At 42.5% G+C, this 19373-nt stretch overlaps 1 protein-coding gene and 1 non-coding gene across 5 annotated transcripts in view; both read right to left on the bottom strand.

The window, feature by feature from the left end:
• NCKAP5 (NCK associated protein 5) overlaps positions 1–19373 on the bottom strand; it is a 980982-nt gene that overhangs the window by 815868 nt on the left and 145741 nt on the right. The gene's annotated exons all lie outside the window — the stretch shown is intronic.
• Positions 13110–13215, bottom strand: LOC131505856 (U6 spliceosomal RNA). Its single transcript, XR_009258616.1, has one exon. It is a non-coding gene; the product is annotated as a U6 spliceosomal RNA (small nuclear RNA).

Genomic DNA, 19373 nt, shown 5'->3' with positions numbered 1-19373 from the left:
TTGTAATTTACAACTCAAGCATATTTATCAGATTGGAGACACTGCTCCATTGACACATGTCTTTCTGCAGAATTTTGGAAAGCAAAAGAGTTCTGAGGTACAACTTGAGTAGAAGTTCTGCAAACCAGACACAGCAATAATTTATCTCCAAATATCAGAGTGTCAAATGGAATGGCCACACCTGGATGAGCCAATAATGCCCTTGGCAAAACAGGATCCTTAAATTGATTTTAAAGGTAACAGGTGTCCATTGATAGATGAATGGACAAAGAAGATATGGTATGGATATACAATGGAAAATTACTCAGTCATAAAAAAAGAATGAAGTCTTGTCATTTGCAAGAACACAGATGGACCTAGAAGGTATTATGTTAACTGAAATAAGTCAGATAGACAAAGACAAATATCATATGATTTCACTCATATGTAGAATCTAAGGGGAAAAAAACCAAATGAATAAACAAACAAAAACCAGAAATGGATCCATAAATACAGAGAACACACTGATGGTTGCCAGAGGGAAGGGGGGTGGGGAGATGAGCAAAATGGGTGAAGGGGAATGAATAAGTTGGAGAATATCTTCCAGTTAGAGAATGAATAAGTCATGAGGATGAAAGGAAGAGCCTGGGGAATGTAGTCAATGGTTTGTAATAGTGTCGTATGCTGACAGATGGCAGCTACACTTGGGATCAGCATAGCATAACAGATTTGTCAATTCACTATGTTGTACACCAGAAACAATGCAACATTGTGTATCAACTAAAATCTAAAAAGTAGAAAAAGAAAAGTTTATAGGGTGGCTTTGGGCAAAATGGGAAAACCAAACGTTAAACTGGGATTACAAACTGACTTTTAAAAGGTCTATCTTGAAACATTTGAAAGGAATTTAAGCAAATAACTAATTCTTACATAGTATAAATTATCTAATATTAAATTTCCCTCAGAAGTGAACCTTAGGGTTCTTATAATGGTGATATATTTGTGACATAAATTTCTTTCCCTATAATATTTCTCTCTTCTCTGCTCACTGATGCCTACAGTCCCATCATTAGAAATTTCCACCTTTATCACTTATTTAAATGCAACACAGAGGAGAGGCCCATTATTCTTGCTCAGTCACTGAAACCCATCTTTTGCTGGGAACACACTGATAACTGAAATCTTCTTTTCTCCTTTCTTTGGTATCTCTCACGTTGTACAAGACACTTGCTATCATAGAGTCATTGAGCTCTAAGGAACTTGACAAGTCACTGTGGACCCAACCTGTTATCACAAAGACAAGCCAGTGAAGCTGAAGCTCGGAAGGGAAAGGAGAATTGTCCAGAGTGTCTCATCCAGTTAGTGAAAAAGTTGGGACCAGAGTGTGGAGCCCAGAGCCACTCAGCAATTCACTCCCTAGCCATTTACTGAGCCCTACTATGTGCTGGACACTGCATTATGTTGGGGACATGGCAATGAGAACTATAAATATCTTTTCCTATAGAAGCTTGAGATCAAAATGAGTTCCCAGGGGCGCCTGGGTGGCGCAGTCGGTTAAGCGTCCGACTTCAGCCAGGTCACGATCTCACGGTCCGTGAGTTCGAGCCCCGCGTCAGGCTCTGGGCTGATGAGCCTGGAGCCTGTTTCCGATTCTGTGTCTCCCTCTCTCTCTGTCCCTCCCCCGTTCATGCTCTGTCTCTCTCTGTCCCAAAAATAAACGTTGAAAAAAAAAACAAAAAACAAAAAAAAACAAAAAAAAAAACCAAAATGAGTTCCCAGACTCAAAAACCAATACAATGAATCTACCTATCTAAGTGTAATTATAGAAGGGAGTCTTTGATTAACTCTTTTTGATTCCATCTAAGGAACTTAATGACTAAGATATAAAGATTATTTCCTTAGAAGTTTTCCCCTGAAAATAAGTACTAGAATTTAGATTCCACAGACACATTTTTGACTGAGATTTCCACAAATATAATTTAACTTACTAATGAATTTTTTTCTTGTATAGAGCATGAATAGAGAGCTCAAGCATTTTAGTTGTATACTCAGAATTAAAGTTGTTTATTCATTTATTTAGTCTGTTTATTAGGTGTGTATACAAAGATGATGGACACAGAAATATTGATTTGATTACTCCTGATAGTCAGATCTAAACTAGTTACTATTAACAATAGCGAAGTTATTAACTTTTCTAATGGATCAATTTGTATGTTGTCATGGATGATGGTGAGTCTTATTCAAGTGTGAAACCTTAGTCCATTCAATTTTCCATTAATTCTCTCAGATAATTAGTTTCAAGAAATACCACCATGTTACATCTTACACTTTTCCAGTCCCCCTGGGAATATCTGAACCATGTGACAAGATCAGAAACCACAAAATTCAATAAGGAAGGGGTTTTAACACTCAATACTGGACAAGCAGTCTTTGCTTCATGAAAGCATCAAGTCTCCCTACATTTTATTTCACATCATGTACTTGTCACAACTGAATGGCCACTGCTTTGGTGTCTGGCCTCGGGTTTCCCCCACATCTCAAAACTCCATGATGGCTCTGTCAGTCCATGTGCACATAGCTTCATCTAGTTTACAGGCACCTTTTCCCGAATGTGCTGTATTTATATATTTGGGAAATAAGCAGAAAATACAATGCTTAGTTTGTGATCTACCATCTCGGTAGCTTTTGCAAAGCCTCCTCCAAAGGTATATTATGGGCCACTGCTCTGTTTCATTCTGGAACATCACATAAATGCTAGCTGCTTTCTGAGGGCTGAGTGAGCAAAGAAGGAATTGGATCCACGTGTTGGAAGGGAGTTGTGTCCTTGCCTGACTGTAGAGAGTTACTCCAGTCTCAAGACTGACTCAGTTTTCTACCTTCATTCCTCTTTCTGTCATATACAGAGGTTATATTATTGGTATTCATACACAGCCAAAGGGAGGAAAGCCTCCTGAACCCAACTCCTCAAGCGCGTGCTTTAAGCTTCTATGACTTCCATCTGTGTGGCTCCCCACTGGGGCTCCCTCACCACCAGAGTTCTGAACGAAGCATTGCAGAAATTCAGAGAAAAAATGCTGAATTTTTAATATAGCTATATTTTTTAAAGATTTTAATAGGAGCACAGAGCCTCAGACATAAGGTGCTCAATGAAAATTTGATAAGTGGAAGAATGGATGGTGAACTTCCAGGTGTGTCTGAGAAATGAAAAATCTCCCTGTGGAGGGAGGTGGTGCCTTTTCCTTGCTCTGGACAGTGGCAGGCTTCAGGAAAGATCTTCCATTGTGTACAAATGAGTGAGCCTGCTTCCTGGGCCTCTTGAGAGTGGTTGAGCACCTCCAGCTCTCAGGAACGTGCCATCTTTGGTTATTTAATTAAGAGAGTGTATGGATCACTTACAGTACTTGCCAGGATAAAGCTTTACTTGGCGGCTGCAGGGACACATAAAAGGAACAAAGCCAGTGCCTCCAGCAATGACGCTTTGTTTTCTCTTTATTAGAGTGACTGTTATCATTCATGTTTTCCTTTTTCCCAGCCATTCATGGGCCATCTCTCAAAGCTCCCCTCTGCTGGGCTAGACTATGGTAGACTATGGACAAGTTAAAATCCCTGTTCCATTTCCTAGTTCTTACTTCATCACATTTCTCCCTGGTACTGGAGTTTAACTTTTTACTTTCTCTCTCTCTCTCTCTCTCTCTCTCTCTCTCTCTCTCTTTGCTCTTGTGCCACGTGATACTTTATAAGTAGAGGAGAAAATAGAGGCTCAGCAAAATGTAAAGGGTTGAGGAGGGCACACAGCTAATCAGTAGCAGAGCTGGTCTTATTTTATAATGCTAAGAGCTGTGTGTCCTGTTAGCTGGTTTCATTTTCCTTTCTAAAGGATCCCTGCAGCAACACGCTTATCAACAGCAGCAATAATCTTGAGCTGGATCCTCTCTGAGCAGAGGACTTTGAACACTACATGTGTGACTTGAATGGCTGTGCCTTCATAATAACCACTGCATTTGCTTTTTTCCAATTTTCCCCTGGGATCTGGTAATCACATAGGAAAAAGGATAAATGTTCTTCCTGCTCCTGCAAGACTAAGACTCCTTTTACTTAACTCATTTTTTTTGTTAAAATGTTTTTTAATGTTTATTTATTTTTGAGAGAGACAGAGACAGAGAGAGAGAGATCGAGGGTGAGCGCACAAGCAAACGGGGGAGGGGCAGAGAGAGAGGGAAACACAGAATCCAAACAGGCTCCAGGCTCTGAGCTGTCAGCACAGAGCCTGATGCAGGGCTCAAACTCACAAAACATGAGCCCATGACTCAAGCTGAAGGTGGACCCTTAACTAACTGAGCCACCCAGGTGCCCCTAGTTAATGCCTCATTTAAAACAAGGTTTTGTCGTTCTTGTTATTTCCAGACAGGATGTCATTAACCAAGAAATACAGATCTGATCCTTAATTGAGTATTCCAAATAGTACAGAGTATAGAATAACTAAGAAACTGGCCTGTGGTGACTTTGGTCAGACTTGGTTCTGGTTCAGAAACTCGGTGCCCACTCTTGCTAACTTAGGTGATTTTAAGCAAGCTATTTAACCTTTTAGAGCCTCAGTTTCCACATCTCGGAAACAGGAATTATGCTACATGCATCACAGGTTGCCAGAAGAATTAGATGCATATCAACTCTATGAGAGAAGGACAACAGTTGTCTTGGTCACCATAGAATTCTGTGAAGAACCAACCACAATAAAGATATGGTGAAAGAAAGAATCAAAATATGTATGATGGATCTGTGCAGTTCCTGGCACATCACCAATGGCCAATAATCTGTGTCTAAGTTAATTTTCCATCTTTCTTCTTTCTCTTTCATCTCTCCAGAAGATTGGGTTCCATGGTATGTGTAAAAATAAACATTTAACGGATATAAATTGCAACAGTGGAAGAACTTTTGTAGAGTCACATGCCAGAAGTCCTTCAGAGATGAGAGGAAGAGTCTGAAGATAACGGAGTCACTCTGGATTAAGTGTAGGATACCAGCCATTCTTTATTATACAGCACACTGCTGACCATCCCCACCAGAGCTCAGAGTAAGAAAGACACCTCCAGGGAGGAATCAAAATCTGGGATTCCTGGTTATGACTTTTCTCTTCGTCCCAAGTAAAAACTCTGTCCGTACACGATGACACGCACTCCAGGCTTTTCAAGGGCTCCTGGGGAAAGCATTTCAACCCAAAATATCATCTGTGATCTGTTTTCCATCACAGAGGGGGGAAAAAAAAAAGGTCTGATGTTGGACATTTAGCTCCATGGGAAACTACCACCACAAATTGAATTTTGAAAATTCAATTCAATTGAAAATGCATTAAGGCCTATTTAAAAAAAAAATCTTCTGGGGAATCCTTTGTTATGTCAGGAATTTCTCTGGAAAGATGAAAAGCAACCACGGATGCATCTTTTGTATAAACCTGGATTCACATATATAGAACTTTCTTAAAATGAGGTATGAGGGCCTCAGGGCCTGCACCTCTTCCAGGCACTTCTTCAGAGAAGCTTTCCCCATTCTTGCACTGCTCGGAACACTAGTAGAAGCTCTCATCACAGCACACAGGAAAGTTTCTACACACAAGGGAGGCCGGACTGTTATCTGAGTAAAAAGCTCCAGGGAAACTACTACAGAGGAGAGCCACCAGAAAAAGTGTCATTGAAGCTATGGCACTGAGATGGCATTCAGAAAGAAGCCAACCCCAACACCAGAGGAAGGGGAAGCCAGAAAGCTCACTGATCAAAGCACAGAGAGGCATGCTCCCCCCAACTTTGAAATGTGCTTAAGGTACACCTAGATGGTACAGGTATTAGCAGCATGAGTGCTGTGGTAAGATAGACCTCGGAGTTTCCTAGTCATGTGATCTTGGACAAATTATTTCATTTTTAGCCTCAGTTTCTTCACCTGTATAAGGGGATGCTATAGTATCTCCCTGTAGAGTTGTTGTGAAAATTAAATGAACTAATACAAATAAAATATTTAAGTCCAGCACCCAGGATATAATAAATATGTTATTGGCTATAATTATTATTATCAATAGCACCAAGTCAGATGAAAATGAAAAGCCATATGAAATGATTTAAGGTCATCTGATTACTCACTAACACCATCATCATCATTCCATACTAAATGATCACACACTGAGGGGAATGTGTACTGGTCCCTCCTCCTTCCATCCCCAGAATCCAGTATCCCCAATCAATGGCTGGATCGTGGTCTCTTTCCCTCCTCAGAACCCAGTGGTCCTGTGCTTCATTTTCTCAAAGTCTTTTCTCAACCAAATGACAATCGGATAAGCTTCATGTCACCCCTTTCAAGGGACATAATGCATCTCAGTTTAGCATTTAAAAACTAATTTTAATTCTAGAATCTCAGTACCAGTCAGTGCTCACATCCAAGGTACCAACATACCCGAGTAGAGGATTAGGCCCTAATTAGAAGCAGGTCCTAAAATATTATATGAGGACCCTGGTGTTTCTGCTCGGTTTAAGTTACACTGACTTCCAATCATGCATTTTATCTTTTGGCATGCATACATAGGTGCCCAATAAATGTTACCTTTGGTGATAATAAAACAAAAGCCTAACTTTCAAAAGTGAAATAACCAAAAGACCATTGTCTGCATTCTTGGCAGCAGCCAGAGAGCCAGTTTTCCCAAGTCAGCAGCCTCTGAGGAGGCTGGCCAGGGGCCAATTCCCAGGGCTGGCGCATTCCTGGGGCCTGGCAAGAGGCCACTGGGACCCTGTTTCCTCTTGCGTTCTCTTTATGTAGCGGAAAATCTTTCCCGCTTCGAACTCTCTAAGTCTGTTTTGCCCCCTTCGAAGTAAAGAGAGAGAGAGAGAGTCACATGGGAAATGATCTTCAGCCCCTTCTCCAAATCAAGTCTCCCACTGCTCCAAGTTGGCACAGCTCGAAGCAATTGAAGGCATAAGACAAACAAAAGAGAGCTCGGCTCTGCAGCCCAGTCTCCAGTCTGATTCTATCAGGGGCAGAGGGCCTGGGGCCGAGGACCTAGCAGGACCCTGTGCACAGGGAGTCATTGTACACTTGTTTATAAGGCTATGGGCACTTCTGCAAGCCTTTGGAATAAAATTGCCTGTTATAAATAGACACTGGCTGAGCTTCAAGGGTGAGAGAAGTAGGCCAAAAGTTCCAGAAAAATATAATGCTCCATATAAGAAGGTCTGGAGTACAGCTCATTAACAGGGGACTACTGAGGCAGTTGGCCTCAGAAGAAAGGAATCCAAGGTCTTGTCTGATACAACCTGTAGCTAACACCTGGGGAACATTTCTGGCTGGTCACATCATGGATATGCCATTTGGTTTTAAACATCATATATGAATATACGCAAATCAAACATTTAGAAAAAAGTCTTTTCTGAATGTCTCTTTCCATCTGCAGACAAAGAAAACTGCCATCTGGAGTTGCGACGTCAGCTGGCTCCACATATTTTCAGGGAGGAGGAGGAGGTAACACGCCGAGCACTATGTTGTGTGCTCCATTTGAACCCCTTCCCTTGATTCTAACAGCCCAAGCTCTTTCTACTACATTATGTGGCATCTATTTCCTCTGCAGCCTCTAAAACGAGTGCCCTATACACAGTAGGCTCTTCGTATGTGCTTTTCCTGAAGCTGACCCTGCTGCTTATGGTTTTGAGAGGCTGAAGTTTAGCAGTGAGGAAAGCCATCATGGCTATAATATGATACATTTCATTGGCATAGAGTCCTACAATCTCCAAGACAACTTTCTGTGTCTTTGTTTCTCTTATGTTCATGGCAAACCCACTATCAAGGAGACAGAGATTCAGAGAGTTTAAGAAACTTGCTGAAGGCCACACATCTACTGAAGGTCTCACCTCAAGTTCAAATATGCAGACTTGGAGTTCTAATGCAATGATCAATCCATTATATGACACTCCAGCCACCCCACAGCATTGCACTAGGCACTTTTATCAGGACCTCTTAGACAAGACAGTGTCACTGGCCATGTGGAACTTGTGCTGTGAAGATACCACATCATATTGTTCTGGTTAAACCAAGTTGTTACCAACTTCCAAGGAAATGGGCTCAAAAGCAACTCATAGGAAACTGTTTCTAATAAAATAGAAATAGTAACCTAATCTGGTTTACGATAGTGTTTTCTTCCCATTCCAGACTAGGTGTGGTATAGATTATAATAAGATAAATGTGCTGAATGTGTTCTGTTGGCCCCTAAACATCCACTTTCTATCCTTCTTTACCCTGCTCTGTGCCCCCAAGATGCTATGTAGGCCCCTTTCCCTCTGGTTTCCAAGTGGGTTCAGCAAATGGGAGGTGCCAGAAGGCCCTGGAGAGTGGGTAGGGAAGTGGACTTTTCATGCCCTGATCCCCACCCTGCTGGGCCAACACTGGTTGGCTGCATCCCTCTATCTAAGGTGACACTTGCTACTAAGTGGCTCTCTCCTTCTGCCACATGGTTGTATGGTCACGTCATTCCCCTGCCCTGTTATCCTGTTGAGTTCCCTACATCCTGCCCCGCCTTTGTAAGAGGCCTTTTATTAAACTGTCCTCCACGGGCACCTGGGTGACTCAGCTAGCTGGTTAAGTGTCTGACTCTTGATTTTGGCTCAGGTCATGATCTCACGGTTCATGGGATCAAGCCCCACCTCTGGCTCTGTGCTGACAGCATGGAGCCTGCTTGAGATTTTCTCTCCCTCTCTCTCTCTCTGCCCTCCCCTGCTCTCTCTCTCCCTCTCCCTCAAAATAAATTTAAAAAATAAATTAACTTAAAAAATAAATAAACAAACTGTCTTGAGTGTGCCATCAGTTTCCTCCTAGGACCTCAACTGATGCAGTAAATAAGGAAATAATATTGTTGATGCAGTCTTTGTAGGAAAAACTATGTAAAGTTCCTAAGGTCCTCCTAAGAGGATGAAAAATTCTGACCACTTTAGATCTGGCTCTCTTCTACCTTCTCTTCCTCTTTGCTAGACCTCACCAAACAGGAAGTAGGTCAGATATTGTGCCTCAGGGACCTATCAGCAGAGCTCCAAACCTGGCCCACAAGATCTCAGAGTAGCTACCTACTGCCGCCACATCTGGCTGGTAATTTCAAACACTTTGCACTCAGCCTTGTGCCCACTCACACCAGATTATGGCAGCCTTCATGACCTGGCCATCCCCAGGGACAGCGGGCCTATGACAATAGCTCCTCCTCCCAGAAAGGCCAACAGAACCTACTTATCTGCTGGCTCTGACAGATGGATCCCAGAGTTTATCAGACCAAATGATTTTATTTCCCTCAACGCATCTATGTGCATGAGAGCAGTCAATGAATTAATTGTATTAGGAAACCTACCAAGCTGAAGACAATTGCTTATGACAAGGACTAGAAAGGTGCTGAAAGACAGAAGGCAAGCAAACCTCAGAGGCATCTTCGGAAGTGGACAATTATGATCCATTAAGCCTAGTTAAGGAACTGAAATTTTTGAGGAGGAAACATCTGGAACTGCCTGGAATGCAAAGGAACCGGGAGGAACCACTGTTTGGGCTTGTAGAGAGCAGCCCAGACAAATGGGATTCCGTGTTAGGCAAGAATTGCAAAATTAGTACATGAAAGGGACAGCATTGAGGCAGTGCATCTGGTGTTAAGTGAAGCGTTTTAATACAATGGCTCCTGGTTTTGCTCTTGAAATATTAATTGAAATTGGGATGAGTATGAGGGCTGTCACATGAATAGAAAACTGGCAGAAAGATCATAAATACTGGCTAAGCTGAGCCAAGGCAACAGAACATGGCAATAGAAAGGGAAGTGAAAATGCTGCCTAATTCCCAGCCATGAACCCTGTGGATGCTTACTAAATATTAATTGAGAATAATGAACTATACTAGAGGATGGTAAATTAGTGTGAGACAGGCTGCTGAAATACAGCTAATATATATGTACAGTTGGTATAGCATACACTGAAAAATGAGAAGAAAGGAAATCAAAATGATTTAGCTGTGTGATGTACCAGGAAGTGTGGGTAAGAGGATGGGGGAGGGATGGCAAGAGGGACAAGAGGAAAGTTAAGACAATAATTCAGGATCACAATAGAGCTTTCTTAGGGTCTCGGCAATTCCTCAAGTATAAGCCAGGCACCTTTGAGTCATACTCTATTCTTTTAAGACATTGTGGTTTTCTCAATAAACTTCTTCTTTAGGGACCTCAGGGACACCACAGATTAAATTTGGACCAATTTCATGGATGGAGATAAAGCTGTCCTCCTTGGGAAAGCCCTCTCTGATCAATACAGTCAGAAGAGCAAACTCCTTCCTAAATCCCATCACTCTTGTTTGCACCACTGTATACCTCCTGGTATTACTATGATTTGTATATATGTGACTATATTTTGTAAAGCTTCGTAAAATGGAAATCATGCTTTGCATTTCTAATTGAGTGCTAAGAAATAGCACTTCACAGTGCTAAGTGACCTTAGTAGGTGCTCAGTTCCAGTGCTGATCAATTAGGAACACTACAGAGGAAAACACGCACCTGTCAGGGAGAACATGCCTACTGGGTTGGAAGACCAGCTTCTAAGGAGATCGATAAAAGCTCTACCTCTTGTTATGGACAAAACACTAGAGAATCTGCCACGGGAACAATCTTAGGCTGCCAGAGGAGGATACAGAAACCTCAGTTGCCATGGAAACTTGTATGATCTGATGACTCCCATTGTTGAAATATGGTGAAACACCAGGAGAATGACAAGCAGATCCCTGAGCTCTAAGAAAACACAGAACACTCCAAGCAAATGTCGCTGCTCATTTGTACCTATTTCTTACAACGCAGTATCATTTTATCATAAATAACAGAGCATTTACAAAGGGCTTTCAAAATGTTTCCAGTTCCTATCTTGATTAAGTGATCTCTGAGACCCCAAGTATGTATAGGTCTATGTCTGCAGCAGGCAGACAGCACTCACTGCAGCAGGTGAGTACAGGTGATGGAGCCAGGTGTTTCTGAGATCCTGCTTTGTGACCTGGGTAAGGTCAGCCATCTGTGTGCAGGTCTTATGGACCAGGCTTGCTAGACTAATGACAGAGGAAGCTACCTAATCACTCTTGGGTCACAGATACCTTTGAGAATATGATTATAGCTACGGACTCCCTCCCTATAAAAAAGTGTACATATGCACATACATATAAAATTTAATACAATGCATTTCAGAGAATTCAAAACCCCTGGAGCCTTTTCATAAAGTTGCCCAATCAAGCACCTTGGAACTCAAGACGGTCGAGGTATCATGTTAAAAATCTCTGATGTAAAACAAAAGTCTTTATACACATACTGGAATCATCCTTGGTAAAACTGAAAAGGTTGTCGTCCACCCTCCCAAACGTTTGATCCAGCGCTCAGTGCCTCCCTCCTCCAGGTAGTGCCCCCTTACTCCATATCCAGTACCTCCTGATAGTGTCTACTGAGTTCACAAATGGCCACTAACTTGTGAGTTCACTCATTCATTCACTCATTCATTCATCCATTCATTCATTGCACAGCATGTGCAATGTGTCCAACTTGAGGGACCCAAATGTGAGTATGACAGGGCTCATGTCCTCTAGGACCTTACAATTCAGCTCAGTCAGGCCTGATTTTGCTTTCCAGGGGATACTGGGCAATGTCTGGAGACAGTTTTGGTTGTCACAGTTAGGGGAAGGGTGCTATTAGCATCCAGTGGATAGAAGCCAGGGGTGCTGCTAATATCCTACAATGCACAGAACACCCTCAACTTCGCAACGAAGAAATACAGCATTCAAAATGTCAAATACACTGAGAAACCTCAATTTATGACAGACAGGCATGTGACAAAATGTTGAACGCAGTGATAAAGACCAGAGGTAAACATTATAGCAGCTCAGGAAAGGGCATTTTAATAAAAACTTTGGAATATAGGATTATAGCAACAGACTGCCTTACTTTCAATGACAAGAGGAAGGAAGAAGGGAAGAGAAGCCATTCAGGGTAAGCCATCACCATACTGAAGGGAGTCATTCCTCTGTGTAACACCAGAGAAGGGGGCATCAATTTCAAGTGGTGGGCAAGCAAATGGCATTTTGGGGGGAATTCCCTCAGGGGAAATGATGTTGGCACTCTACCCACCCCCATCACTCAGGGGCTCACCCAAAAGAATGTGCAGCCATGTGATCAGTTCATCACTCAAGTTATAAAACCTGTTGCATACTGCGTGACAGCTATACTTTGGATGCACCTTGTAATCCATAATTCCTCCCTACTCTACTCCCAATCCACTCTATATCTCCATCTGGTACATGTATACACCACAATGAGTCCCCAGGTGGGTAAAAACACAAAGTTACAGATACGATATATTATAGAGAGATTTTATATATATAAACACTATCATAAACTTTAATTTTTTTTAACGTTTATTCATTTTTTAGACAGAGAGAGACAGAGCATGAACAGGGGAGGAGCAGAGAGAGAGGGAGACACAGAATCATAAACTTTAATCTCCGTGGAAGCTGGTTCCAAGACTTGGTTAATCAGAAAAGGCACAAGACCAGAAGTCAGACCTAGACTGAGTTCCAACATATGCATTCTTTATTCTTTGTATCTCCCTCCCAACCTCCAACCCTTTGACAACTGTTTTAGTAAAATCAGGCCTGGTCTGTCTCATCAGCAGGGAGAGATATGGGAGATGTGCTGATACACCTGTATACTTCTAGCCTGTTTAAGCTGGGGCTGTTTACAATTGGAAGCACAATGCAAGGAGCTCCCAGTCACTGCCATACACTCCCAGTCACTGCTTCTGAGCTGCTACCTGTGGAGTGACAGCATGATCTGGAGGCAGCCACAACGGAGTTGAAATCCCAAGTCTACCACACATCAGTTCTATAGCCCTGAGGAAGTTCCTTAACCTGTTAAGTTTCAGAAGTTTTATTCATAAAATAGGAATAATTAAGGGTCGTCATTAGTGAATGACAATTTCCATCTTAAGCACTGAGCAGAGTGTCCTGGCACATAGTAAGCCTCAGTAAATTTCAGCTATTATCACCAAAGGAAGAGAGCCATCCTGGTTCATACTTAGTGCATGGTCACTGCCTGAACATGCTAAGCTGTCTGCTAAAGTGGCTTGGAAGGTAGACTTTACCATCATCCTTGTGCAGGAGCCATGCTAATATTCTCCGTATCACTCCAATTTTTAGTATATGTGTTGCTGAAGCAAGCACAAAGATTTTTTTTTTATCTTTAAGTAATCTCTACACCCAATGTGGGGCTTGAATTCACAACCTGAGAGTCACATGCTCCACTGACTGAGTTAGCCAGGCACCCCAGTAGACTTTACCAGTCCCCACTGCCGACATACTCTATGTCCACTGCTTAGGTATATTCTGTTTCTGCTCCTTTGTCCTGCCTTCCACTCAGATTATTTTCAACAGCAATATTGCTCATATCTCCAGCCTCCCTCCTAGCACTGTTCTTGGTGGGTTCTGATATTTTCCTGCTCATCTGGGGCCCCTTTAAGACCCGTAGCAACCAGTTATTTTGGGCTGTGCCTACCTGGCCAAGCCTCCCTGTCTTTTCCCAGCCCATCTGCACCAAATCAATCCATAGCCCCCAGGTGTCTGTGCTGCTGGAGAGAGCTGGTCAGGACATTTCTCCAGCATGTTCTTGACCTGCCATGATAGACTCAGCTAGGCTGCAAGGCAGATTCATTAGGTATTCACTTAAGCATTTGACACTTTTCTCATTCCACCATTGCCTACTGTCAAAGGGGAGCAGTCAAAGATTCAGCACATTTTGGGAAGGTAGCTAACCCAGGCCAAAGCCAGTCTGTTCCCCACCTATTGCTTCTTCCCAAAAATGAGCTTTGGCTGGATCCTCAGCACCACACCTTCCCACCCACACCTGGATCCAGAGCATGGTCTCTGTTCTTCTTGGGATATCCAGGAGACAGCCAAGATAACAGCCCTGTTGGGGGGGATAGTGTAGCTGAGGAATAAAAACCTCCCTCTTATTTATTGACCTTCCTCCACTTGATGCTCACTTGAAAAATTTCAAACAATCTTGATATTAGAGCACAAAGGTCAGGCTTCCTGGAGGGCAAGCTGACCTTTGCCCAGTGGTGAGAGCCACTGAGTAAACCATATTTCACATAGGCTTCCATTAGTAGAAGGGGTCACGGGTAGCTGGGATTTGAGTAGCTGGAAACCTCTAGCAACCTAGTGATTTGTGCTCTGTATAGCATTGTTGTGGTGAGAGGTAGCTCAAACATAGCACCAAGAGTCAAGAAAGCTACAGGCATGCCAGGAACACTATGAAAATGCAGTCTTGGTTAGTATTCACAAGCCACTGGCTATACTGAGCAACACTAATAATGCCCCTCTTTTGCATTTAGAAAAAGTCTCAGTCAGTTTTGAGGTTTCTAAAATAGTTACCTTTGCCCAAATTCATGTACTTGGGTATATACATCATTGTTTGACATCCTAAACCTGCTCCTTTGCCTGTCTCAGCATATTGTGCATCGTGAGGGTAAACACAGGTCACTACTCAGAAAGTCAGCACCCAGGAAAAGTGAACTAAACCTTCAAGTTTCCTATTTACCATGTATAAATATCCTTTAGAATCCAGGCTGCTGCCCTCACAAATAAAGTTTAATTGGAACATAAGTCATGTCCATTTATTCACGTATTGTCTGTGGCTGCTTTCCTGCTCCAACAGCAGAGTTGAGTAGTTGTGGCTGCTCATAGGCCTGTAAAACCTAAAAGATTTACTATCTGGATTTTCAAAGTTTGCTGAACCCTGCTTTGGAATTACTTCCGGTCACTGAACAGGGGTGAAATAACTGAAGATAAAATAGTAGAAATCTACATTTGTGTATTTGTCAGAATTTGTCCCTCTGTAAATATAAATATACATATAAATATAGATTTATTATAAGGGATGGACTTGTAATTATAGAGGCTGAGAAGCCCCATGATATTCTGTCTGCAAGCTGGTAACCCAGGACAACCAGCGCTGTAGCCCCAGTCCCAACCTGAAGTCCTGAGAACCAAGGGAACTAATGGTGCAAGTTCCAGCCCAACTCCAAAGTCCTAAGAAGAAGGAGTTCTAGTTTACAAGCACAGAAGAAGATGGATGTCTCAGCTCATGCAAATGGCAGGTATGACCTTTCTCTGCCTTTGTGTCCTACTCAGGTCTTCAGTCAATCACATGATGAGGGCAAACTTCTTTACTGGATCTACTGATGCAAATGCTAATCCCTTCTGGAAACACCCTCACAGACACGTCCAGGAGTAATGTTTTGCCAGGTATGGAGGCATCCTTGAACCTAGTTAATTTGACTAGGAAAAGCCAATTCAGCAATGACATGAGTTATTACCAGAGGGTATGGGACAATATCCTTGGGTTGCCCCTTTTTTCTCTGCTCACCCACCAAACTGTCCCCATTGTTTTAGTTGTAGTACATGTGCTACTGAAGCAAGCTCTCGAATCACCTCAGTGCACATTCTACCTCCAGCTTCTTCATGGTACTCCTTACACACTCCCCCCCATGACTTGGTGTCTCTCACAGTCAGTGCCATGCCATTCACCTCCTCCATGTTCTATCATTTTTTCTGCTTATTAGGTTGGCTTCCAAAAATAAACTATTGCCTTGTATCAGTCAGGGGTTCTGCACGAAAATGATGGCACACACAAATTATCTAATTGAGATTTGGGTAAAGGACCTATGCAATAACGTGTGGGCAGACTTAAAGCAAACCAACATGAGATGGACTGGCAACATCCAAGAGTCATTACTACCAAGAACCCTGAAGGGACATGGGAAGAGGAAAGGTGCCAGAACACAGAGAGAACTGTGGTTTTGTGGGAGAGGGTTGCTCAACAGAAGCTGTGACCTTAGACAGAGTGGTCCAATCACTGTGGTCCAGGACCAGATGAGTACAGAACAGGAAAGCAATGATCTTGACCTCTCTCCCCGCCTGACCTCTGATCTCCTGCTAGTTACCCCCGTTGGCCAAAGCTAACTAGATGCCAGAAGACATAGGAGCCTATTGACAAGGTCTGTGTGATACATCCTCCAGGGGTGCACAGCCAGGTAGAGAAGGATGGAGTAGAAATGGTGACTATCCAGCATATCCCATAGCTACTAAAAAGTCTCAAATATAAAACAGGTTTTCCATGATGCTTGTTGGCTGACTTAATATGTGCCTGTGGAAGGCTGAATTACTCTAATGGTTCTGATACAAGCCATCGAGAGGCTAAAGGATGAACTGAAGGACTTGTGTGGGGCCTTTCCTGCGCTTATGAATTTATCAAAACCACACTGTTTTCAGAGCTGAGGATCTAGTGTGGCCAATGTTTTCACTTCCTTCTGGTAGGGGGAAAAAGAAACAGGGTACCATGAAAGAATTTTCCATTCATAAAAGAAACCTACTCCCATCCATGCTGAAAAGCAAAAAGTAATTTTTCCTCAAATTAAAAGAGAATTTTTGCTATTTATATGTGAGATGGTAAAAAAGATAATTCACTCCCAGCCTTCTCATCAGCTAAATGCTATCACAGCCACAAGTACCAAATAGCTGTACAGACAGCCTGGGGATGATTCTTACAAATAAAAAGGCACAGTGTGAAATGCTGACTTTTTCTGATCAAAAAGCATCCTGGGGTGGGCTGAGCAGCTGTGGGTCAAGAAGAGGCCTCGATTTCTGGGGTGATTTTTATTGCTATCACAGAGAAGACTGTACTCGCCGTGAACATGCGGCTACTCGATGCACCCCTCCCGGTGAAGGCAAACTTGCAGTCACTTGTCTTTCTCTCAGGGTATGTACCCCCCACCTTGAAACATATTTTTCATTTCAGTTTCACTTACCTGTCACTTTCTTCTTAAAAAGAGTGATTTATCAAGTAAAAAATCAACATCAAAGAGCACTTCAACGTTGCCAGGGTACACACACAGACACATGCAAAAGCATACACACTCAAACCCTCCTGTGTCCTGTCCTGAAAGCAAAATGATGACTAAAGACCACCAAGGACTATCCCCCAATTGGAGCTTTTTTCAGCATCAGGTCTGTGGGTTTCTTCACGCTGCGGTTCCTCCAGCCTACAAATTTAAAAGCTGTTGCAAGGGAGCTATAATTTCTACTCAACACTTCATGATTTGATTATGTAAAATAAAAAGTATAATGAAGTTAATAGCACCTTATTCTTGCAGTACATTATGAGGAATATTTTTTTTTCCCTGCAAAATGTGGAAATGGAAATTACCTCTGGGCCTTCTAACTCTCAAAAATGTGGGTCATAATGGTTACTGCGGTGGAATTTCAAGACTTAAGATTTAGTATATTTCTCTTTCCTCTCTTCAGTTTTCCAAAGGGACATCTTCTCTTACTGGGATTTTATGCAGTAAAATGCACAGACGTGGAGTGACGGGAAGGAGACCCACATTGTATGCTGGTTGTGGAACCTCAAGAAGAACATTTAATCTCACTGAGTCATAACCTTGTCTGCCAAGTGAGGAGACTGGATAACCCGGCCCCAGGTTAGCACTCTAGGATTTAAAAAAAAAAAAAAAAATCAAGTGAAATAAGGTAAATCCTGCCTTGGGAAAGAAGTGTAGTATAGGATACCAGGTGCTTCTTTTCCCTTGTATTTTCCAGCAACCCTTATCCAGAATCATCACGCTGTGCTTCTTTCCTAATTATTTGTGTGGTTTCAACATGGAGCCAAAGAGGAGGACAATGTCTTGGGTTCAAGTCCTTTACAGCCAGTCAGCTTTGACCTCATCCCTGTCTACCTCTCCTCCTGATGGCTGCAATAGAATCCACTCAAGGGACTTTCAATGGGTCTCACCCTCGAAGCCCCAACTCAAAACAAGCACTCTTGCTGTCACTGCCTCAGTATCTTATAGGAAGAAAGAAGAGAACACTCAAACAGAAGGCAAGTTTATAGTCACATGGCCTAAACTGTATACTGTTGAGTAGCATTTGAGGACTCCCATATACCAGACCACATAGTCAAAAGAGAGCACACTCTTTCAGGATTTTCCCAATTATCCCACATGAAGATGTGACACTTAATCTGCCTCCAGGAAACAAGGAAGATCCTTCACTGGTGTAAAAAAAATCTCCTAAGCGTCACATGGAGAAATTTAATGGGATTATGCTTCTCAGGTGGTGCCAATCAACGAGTTCTTATTTTTCCAGTGTGCTTTTATGCTGAAATTCAGAAATTGGATCTTCAAGCCCCATAAGACTCAGGGTAGAGACATATGCCAAGGGGAACCCAAGCTTGTCTTTGGGCTTTCAGCTAGCACTGGTACTATGACAGGCTTTGATTTATGCTCACAATCAAGCCTGTCCCTGAGCAAAATTTAAATGTGGACAACGATTTCATTAATGACGTTTCCCCTTTCTCTGACTTGCAGGTACCCAACCCCCTCAGGATAATTCACTACTTTGTCCCTCCCTGCCCCAACCCAGCACTCCGTTGTGCTCTGAATCCTTTTGTTTACTAATTCCCTCAACAAAATGTTGCTCAGCTGCTTGACATTTGGGAAAAAACCAAGACCTCTTATTAATGAGGGCTACTACGAATTACTGAAAGACAATAGCTTAGCATGCTTGCATTTATAGAATCTTTGCATATTCTCTGGGACTGAAGGCAGAATTGAGGACTGTAGGGACTAATCAGCAAGGATATTTTGGGGTTAAGAGAACCTTTCCTGTGCTGCTCATATTATAATATATGGGCATCTCAGTCCTCTGCTTAGGTATATGACAGACCCTGTAGGCAGGTTAATCGGTAAAAAGTGTTTTCTTTGGAAAAGGAGAGGCTGAGAAATTATCTTTTCATCTTAAGTTCCCCCCAGAAACTATCCCCCAGGGAATATACATATAAGCGCGCACACACACACACACACACACACACACACACACAATTTTCATCACATTCTACCCACAGGTAGAAAGACTCAAGAGATGAGAAGAGGGCACATATATTTGGAGGAGAACCTAAAATGCTACAAAATTTCTTAGTCTCTGAATGTAGGCTGGTAGGTGCATAACCCACAGAGACACAGAAATTGATTCTAAGAACAAGAGAGGAAGTAGACACAAAAGTGTCACGTAATCCTCTTCCCCATTCCTGGAAACTCACATCTAGGAATAGTTTGTGACATTAAGCCTCAGAAATTATGAGTAAATAGCTACTCTATACACTGGCAGAGCAAGACCTACAGCAGCAGAGTCAGAAAAGTGCATCTCCTAAATCAATTCAACAAATATTTGATTGGATGCCTACTCAGACCCAGACACCAGGCCAAGTCCTGGGAGCACACAAATGAATAAAACACATCCCTCCACAGCATGCAAAAGAAGATGCT

This window comes from Neofelis nebulosa, chromosome 2, assembly GCF_028018385.1.
Source record: "Neofelis nebulosa isolate mNeoNeb1 chromosome 2, mNeoNeb1.pri, whole genome shotgun sequence".
Taxonomy (NCBI): Eukaryota; Metazoa; Chordata; class Mammalia; order Carnivora; family Felidae; genus Neofelis; species Neofelis nebulosa.
This window is presented reverse-complemented; position numbering and strand designations above follow the sequence as displayed.